The 8,450-nt window shown below is 42.5% G+C and overlaps 1 long non-coding RNA gene across 2 annotated transcripts; it reads left to right on the forward strand.

Moving 5' to 3' along the window:
• The first annotated feature begins 1,183 nt into the window (after positions 1 to 1,183).
• Positions 1,184 to 7,691, forward strand: LOC309714260. 2 transcript variants are annotated; one of them, XR_014278865.1, is made up of 4 exons: positions 1,184 to 1,495; positions 3,185 to 3,260; positions 3,370 to 3,966; positions 6,355 to 7,691. It is a non-coding gene; the product is annotated as an uncharacterized lncRNA (long non-coding RNA). The 2 variants fall into 2 exon arrangements; XR_014278866.1 differs by having other exon boundaries at positions 6,358 to 7,691.
• Positions 7,692 to 8,450: the final 759 nt, after the last annotated feature.

Genomic DNA, 8,450 nt, shown 5'->3' on the forward strand with positions numbered 1-8,450 from the left:
GACTTCCTCACTGTGTTATCTATGGTGAGGCTACCCTCTTCCTGACCAAGGATGTTTTCCCTTTGTGCTTTCATGTATATGACCCTTTGATCAGACACACACACACACACACACACACACACACACACACACACACACACACTGAAGTATAAAATAAAGACCGGGGCAGTGCTCGGCGCGAGTCTCTTAGTAGGGAGCTGCCCTTGCTAGCAAGAGTTCTGTGTGTTTCTCTTCTCTGAGTCTTTGCTGAAGAAGTGTTTTAGAATATTTTCCCTAACAAAAGTGAATCTCTGTCCAAAAAATGCAGTCAGTTTACTTTTTACTCACTATGAGTATCATTCATTATTCTTCCCCAGTAATTAAGGTTAGGATATGTATTTTTTTTTGTTCCAATCCATTCTTCTTTTGCAGCATTTAAATAACCTTTATCAGATTTGATGGTTTTGTTACAGACTTTCCAAAAAAGTGTTTTTCTTTCACAAATGTGGGATTAAATTGTGTTAAAATGTACAAAACAGTGATGTCATGTTTTGAGACGAGGACCCAGGCACAGAGAGACTTGATGAATTTAGGAATCTTATGATTTAATAAAGAAATTTGCTGACTTGCACAGAGAGGATAAAATTATGATGACTGATAACGGAGAAGAAGACAACAGACGACGAGGACAGGGAGGAACAGGGGTTTAAATGCACCAAGGAGACAGTCACAGAGAACTCGGGACAACTGGAGACATTTAAGGATGCAGGGACTGACAGAGACAGGGAAGAAGTCTCATCGTGACGTGTAAAGTTTATTTTGCCTGGCTGGGCAGCTCTCTGGGTGCTCAGCACCCCCAAAGCTCTGATTCTAGAATCGCCCCTGGTTCTAACCTTCATTTCATGGACGCACAGTGTGAGCACTCAGGTCGCATCAGAGCATCGGGCCGTATAGTGTGAGACCCTGCATCGTGACTTACGAACATCTAACCCCTGCGAGTAAATCGTGCAGTTTGAGCAGGAGCTGAATCGCGCGACTGAAAAAATCGCACAGTGTAAGCCGGGCATAAGGAAAAGAGGTTAGCAAAAGGAGATAGGCGGTACTTTTGGAAAAAAAAAAAAAAACTCCGCGTGGTTACGCTACGCAGCTGTGTCGCGTGACCACGCAGCTGTGTCGCGTGACCACACAGCAACAAACCACAGATGAGCAGGAAAAAGGGGGCGGAGCAAAGTGTGTGTGCGTGCGCAGGAGAGGAGTCGAGCAGAGAGAGCTGCTTTGTCATGAAACGGGAGTAAAGTAGTGAACTTAGAGGAGAGAAACAAACTAAAGTATCGATCATAAACCACTACCAACGTCCTGATCGATATCTGCATCGATCTGCCCACCCTTGTCTCCTGGATCGTAGCTGAGATCAGCGTGAACCACGTGGGTCTCTGCTCCCTGATCTGTTTCCTGTGTTTGGAAAGAGTTGCAGCTTCATCGCGGAGTTTCTCTCGGTTTGTGGGCTCATCTAAAGGTAAGCACCGAGCTAACTTTACTGTGAGTTCAGTTCATGTTGAGTTTAGCTCCTGAATGAGGTCTTCTGCTGCTCTCCTCGGTGTCTGTTCACAGTTTATTGTGAACACGTTGAGAGAAGAGTGAGAGAGTGTTTGAAGTGATAACAGGAAGTCAGAGCGATCTGCTGCAGTATCAGGGTCACAATAAATTTTATAGTCCAGCTGCTGTGGATGAACACATGAGAGGCTGTAAACTCCTACAGTCTCATTTTAATGAGTCTGGCTGCTGTAAAGTGATGCACAGGAAGATGGTAAATGGCCTGTATTTGTATAGCGCTTTACACATTCAGTCACCCACACACTGGTGATGGCAAGCTACAGAGGCGAGGCTGTCGGACACTGTTGCCACCGGGCCCTCTGAACACAATGGGTGAAGTGTCTTGCCCAAGGACACAACAACCGAGACTGTCGTAGCTGGGGCTTGAACCAGCAACCTTCCGATTACAAGACGAACTGCCAACTCTTGAGCCACAATCGCCCCGATGTTAACAACAGATGTTAACAACAGATGTTAACAAAAGCTAATGAAACAGAGATGAAAGTTCATGTTTGAAAGCACTGAGAATTAAAATAAATGGTGGTGGTTAATGTGCAGCTCTTGGTGATTTGGGGGAAGAATTATGTTTTTAATCCTGTTGGGTATTGAATGGTGGTGTCACGGTTGTGGCAGCAATCGTGTGGTGTTGTGGAAAGGACCCTAAATGCTGGCATATATTATATGGCTCTGACCTTTTAACTACATTTCCAGTCACTCCATTTATGGCGTGACCTTTTAACAGACCAACATGTAAAAAGCATAAGTGAGCAGTCCTGCTAATCTTATAACAAGAGGAACATGTGGATTCTTATGCACAACAAAAATTACAGCGAAGAGTCTGCTCCCTGCATGCTGTTCTGTTTTGTAGAGTTTTCTATACATTTTGTTTAATAAAATCTATAAGGTTCAAATGAAGCACCAAACTGCAGTTACTCAGTTGGTGGAGGTTCAGTAGTGCAGTTTCTCACTGTCATTGTTAACTGGAGGCTGACACACTGACTGAAGACATTCAGTTTGAGTGGATTCGAGCTTTCCATCTCAGCTTCTTTTTGTCACGGGTGGAATACATATTGTCAGGGATTAAACAATTATCAAAACACTCGGGTGAAGAAACGACACTCAGACACTTCAACAGTTTAACGTGCACGGGTGAGAGTTCAACAGATACTCACACCCCGCACTGGTCTTACGTCTTTATTTATACTTCATGGTACATGGTGAAACGCACAGATAAAACAGGAACTTAGCTGCACGCCCTTCACTCGTGGGTGGAGAACATGCAGTTCCTGGAACTTAATCTAACAATAACAGCTGGTTTTCACAACTTAATGTGGTTAATGCTTTGTACGCTATCTATGGCAAACCTTCTGTTGCTATGTGCTGACAACTAGAATATGCTTAAAGAAATGAGCTCTTGCAAGGATGGTTATATTTGCACACATCCCTTGTGATCTCCTCGAACAGTGGTGGCCCACTGTTCAGAGAGTTCATGATAGAAAGACGTTTGCATAAGCAGAAATATTAAACACTTATCAGTATATCACTCAGTTACATTTCATGACAATAAAAGCTTAAAATACTCTAACACATATAAATATGTTTTGTGTTCCAGCTGATCATCAGGAGGAGACGAGCCATTTAGACTCAGCTCAGCCACTACAGAGGAAACAATGACTTCAACCCAAAAGGTGAGCAAGAATATCTCTGTTATTGAACCTGTGTGCAGGTTATGGAGTTTCAGTTTGTTCCACGACTGCATTTCACTCACTGCCTCTGTTTGTATCTCTGTCACTGCAGGACCAACGTGGAGCGAGAAGTCAGCGCTCTCAGGAGGCCGACAAACCTCACAGAAGAAAGGGAGAGAAGAAACACACCTGTGACGATTGTGGGAAGGGTTTTATCAAGGCTAAACACCTGAGAGCACACCAACTCATCCACAGTGGAATTAAACCGTACAGCTGTGACTTGTGTGAAAAATCTTTCACCCAACTTGGACACTTAAAAACACACCAACTCATCCACAGTGGAGTTAAAGCATACAGCTGTGATCAGTGTGGTAAATCTTTTGCTCTCAGTTGCACCTTAAAACGTCATCGAGTTACCCACTCTGGAATCAAAGCGTATAGATGTGACATTTGTGGAGACACTTTCAGTCGGCTAGGGACCCGAAATATTCACCAACGGATTCACACTGGACATGATGTTTGCTGCTGTGTTCAGTGTGGGAAACTGTTTACAACAGATGCACAGTTACAACGCCACATGTTTACCCACAATGAGGAGAGACCTTATAAATGTGACCTGTGTGATAAGACTTTCAAATCTCCAAAGTCCCTGAGAAAACACCAAGAGATCCACACCAGAAAGTAACTCTACAAGTGCAGTTACTGTGAGGTATGTATTTATATTATTATCTTCTTATTTTAGACTGAGTGTTTGGAACAACTCTGTTAATTAAATTGTGTTAGCATGTTAGTAATTCCACTGGATGCAAAGGCATCGACTGGATGTCCGTAAAGAACATAATAAGTCATCTTACTAAAAACAATGATTCCTGTTACTTGGTATCCATGTTTGAGGTACAGTTGCATTTTTTTGAAGCATTGTTTAAATTATTTGTAATTTTCCAACCTCAACCTTCATGTAGATTATAGGGATGGGTAGTCTAAGGAGCTTGTAAAGAAAAGCATTCGGCCTTCTTTAAGTTTCTTGAAGACGTTTCACCTCTCATCCGAGGAACTTCTTCAGTCTTTAGAACAATTAGTTCCATTCACAAGGTCCCAATTTAATTCACTTGATTTGGTAGAGAGTCTCAGCGTTTTTAAACCCTTAGGGCTTTAAAATCTGGGAAAACCTTCACAGACAATAGGGCTGGGTATTGTCACTGATTTCTAAAACTCATTCAGTTCTGATTCACAAGGTCCCGATCCAATTAGTTTAGACTGAATTTGATTTTGACTTTATGTGCTGCCAGACATCTGGCTTTAGTTTTGGCTTCACCCTCAGTGGAGTCTCAGTCCCTGGTCACTTGACTCTCACATGGCCCCCTCTTGTTACCCACTTGCAAGTTTCATACATGGCAAAATACATTTAAAAATATATATTGTACATATCAGAACTGCTCTATTTTACTTGTATTCACTAACTGAACAACAGGAGGGTCATCTAACTAAAAGCAATCAGTGCATCCTACCACACATTCAGAATCAACTTACTTTAATAGTCTGTTAGTTTTATTTACATGTCCTCAAAGTATCAACCAATCAATCAATCTTTATTTATAAAGCACTTTTCATACAGAAATGTAGCACAAAGTGCTTTACATGGTTAAAAGCAGCCCACCCCACCCTCCAACTCACTCCCCACACTCTCTTTTTTTTGCCTGTCCCGTTTGGCTCTTTTGCCATCAGAATTAGTGTCTAAAGGCAAAGAAAGATGCCCAACAGATTTACTTTACCAAATTGACCATCCCAGCTTTGCCGTAATGGTCTGTTTGATTCACCTTTTATTGTTTATTTTATTTTTTATTTTCACTTGCTAAATACAGGACAGACTTGACTGAGGAAGAGAAAGGGGAGAAAGAAAGAGGGAAAAACAGCAGAGAAGAGGGACAAGGATAAAGGGCAAAAAAACAAAAACCAACAAAATAAGCAGACAAAAAATACATATATCAATCACCTGGATCACCTGTTGAGAAAGAAAACAAGTAGAAGATAGAATAAACAACAGGACGATGATCTATGGGAATATAACAATAAAAACAAAATATTAAACATTATTGTGCAGCACATAAGATCAACAGAACACAGTGTGCTTTGAGGTAGGAGCCAAAAAGGGTGTAGTTTGTGTGTGTGAGCACCTGTGTGTACACCTGTGAGCATGGACGCGCTTGTATTTAAAAGGTTCCTTCATGTAATGATCTGCTAGAGGGTGTGGGGGGGCCATAGCCCCGTCCACCAGGGCATGAAGCAGGTATGGAGGAGATCAAAACTCCCGACATCCAGAGGTTGGCATGTTGACATTTTTGAAGAGGCCGGAGGTTATTAATGTTTTTGGAGTTACTGGATTTATGATAATTGTGTTGCTCTCTGTTTGGGATTATGACGGGTATTATGTTGACTGTGGGAGAGAGAGGTCCGAGTCCAGAGTTTTTGTGTATTACTGTTAAAAGTTGAACAGATATAGGAGCTGGGACCAGGGGGACATCAGTCAGTGGCGGATAGATCAGCAGGTAATGTCGGTTTGAGTAATGACAGGGCGGTGTGCGGGAGTGCTGTACACCAAATGGTAAATTGGCAGACAGCAGACGGCGTCCCCAGGCGTTGAGGTGGAGCCCGTCTGCCCCAAAAAGATGCCTCCTCTCCCAGAAGGCATCAAAATTGTTAATAAAACCCACACCATGGGAGACACAGGGGGAGGAAAGCCAGGTGTTAAGGCTGAGCAGACGGCTGAAATGGCCTATCCCTCTGCCTTCTGATATCCTTTGTTCCAGCTCGATCACTTTTTGGCTCAGGTTGATGCAGCTTTCACAACTGGATGTTGAGGTAAGTGGTGCCATGACTCACGCAGTATTTGACAGTATTTGTTCGCTGCACCTCGTTCACAAAGGCGCTGAGCTGCTTCAGTGGCTTCTCTATCAATGCAACCAAGCTGTGTGTATAGTTTCACTGTGACAGTAAAATGTAACTGGATGTTGGCAAAGATGCTCTTTATTTCAAGCTTCATTCTGGATTAAAATGTTGAAGGACTGACTTACACTGTCTTTGTGTCTTTGTTTAGAAGCAGAGCGACACAGATGGATCCAGTTCTCAACCCTGTCGTCACTGTGGTGGTGGGAAAGAGTTTCGCTGTGACCTTTGTGGAAAAACTTACAGTAATCAAAAGAGCCTGAAAATACATCAACGTAGACACACTGGAGACAAAATGAACTACTGCAAAGAATGTGGGAGCGGCTTCCCCACTATAAGTGAATTAAAAAACCATGAACTTTGTCACAGTGGGGTTAAAAAGCACATCTGTGACCAGTGTGGGTCATCCTACACCTCTGCAGGTGAGCTTAATAGACACAAACGAGTCCACCCAAGAGAGAAACCATACAAGTGCAGACACTGTGACAGAAGTTTCTCGTACTCAGGGAGTCGTAACAATCATGAACGTACACACATTGAAGGGAACTTCAGCTGTGACCAGTGTGACAAAAGTTTCGGTAAGCTCAGTTCATACTCCAAACACAAACAATCCCACGCTGCAAATAAATTGTTTCACTATTACCAATGTGCAAAAACATTCACTTCATTATCTGCTCTGAGCAAACATCAGCGTGATCATGAAATCACTCCCATCACTGGATCACAATGAATCTGAAGAGACAGAAAGATCCTCTTCTGGTTTCAGGGTCAGAGGTCTGAAAAAACAGATAAACAGATTTATTAACTATCTACAGCAGCAGTCCCCAGCCTTTTTTGCGCCACGGACTGGTTTAATGTCAGACAATATTTTCATGGACTGACTTTTAAGGCGGATAAATACAACAAAATAAAATGATACGACCAAGACAAACACTGGAATTTTGTAAATAAAATAATAAACGTGAATTCACCGTGTAATCGTGTAACTTTATTAGCAGCGTCCTCCGGAAATGCGCCCACAAGATTGAGAGCAACATCCTCCTCTCTGCCCCTTAATGCTCTCTGGTCACTATGGTAACATGTAGATGTTTCTTTCAAAATAAGACACACAACTACAACATGGGGAAAAGACCCAGGCAAAGAGAGTTAATGAAAACCATAAATTTCACGCCCAAGCCTCAACTCTCGCGGCCCGGTACCAAACAACTCATGGACTGGTACCGGTCCATGGCCTGGGGCTTGGGGACCGCTGAACATGGTTTAACATTCCACATTGTATACAAGACTTACAGGCAAATACAGAAACTAATTTCAGTGTGTTTTTCTTTTTAAGTTTAAAACATATCTTAAGTGGTAAGACAATGAATTTTACTCTGACTGTCCATGTTATATAGCAGTATCCATTTTATCATGCATGTATGCTACTTTTTTCTGCTGACTGTAAATGTTTTTCTTTTGTATTCATGAAATAAACTAGACTTTCACAGTTTACGTTTTTTACTGTTTCTGCTTTTGTTCACTCCAAGTTGGACAAAAACCCACAGACAGGCAGAGTAAACTAACAATGTGAAGCAATCACAGACTGTGTATTAAATGGAAAATGGCCTGTATTTGTATAGCGCTTTACTTAGTCCCTAAGGACCCCAAAGTGCTTTACACTACATACAGTCCACCCATTCACAAACACATTCACACACTGGTGATGGGAAACAACATTGTAGCCACAGCTGCCCTGGGGCGCACTGACACTGATTAGCAGAGATGGGCAGTAACGCGTTACTGTAATCTGATTACTTTTTTCAAGTAACGAGTAAAGTAAGGGATTACTATTGCAAAAACGGTAATTAGATTACCGTTACTTTCCCGTAGTAACGCTGCGTTTCTGCGTTACTAAAACCGTGATTTCTTTGCGATAATGTCTCATGACAGTGACGTAAGCGAGTGCGCCGTTGGTGACAACAGCTGTGTGCAGATCAACAATGGATCACATATCGATTGCGGGAGAGAGTATGAGCGTGCAGCGTTTAAAGCGTGGAAGTACTGACCTTACTTTGAGTTTGATTCCATAAAAAGTGACAAAAACATTAGTGTCCATCGTGTGTGGGAAGAAAACTTCTTTTTACAGCGAAAAAACCCCTAAACTTCCAAGCAAGCACCGAGTAGCTACGACGTGATGGGAAACTCACAGAGAAACTCGCGGATTCTTCCACTGACCGCGGCACACCTGCACCAGGGTAAACCTCCGCCTAC

This window comes from Aulonocara stuartgranti (assembly GCF_965226115.1).
Source record: "Aulonocara stuartgranti genome assembly, chromosome: 9".
NCBI lineage: Eukaryota > Metazoa > Chordata > Actinopteri > Cichliformes > Cichlidae > Aulonocara > Aulonocara stuartgranti.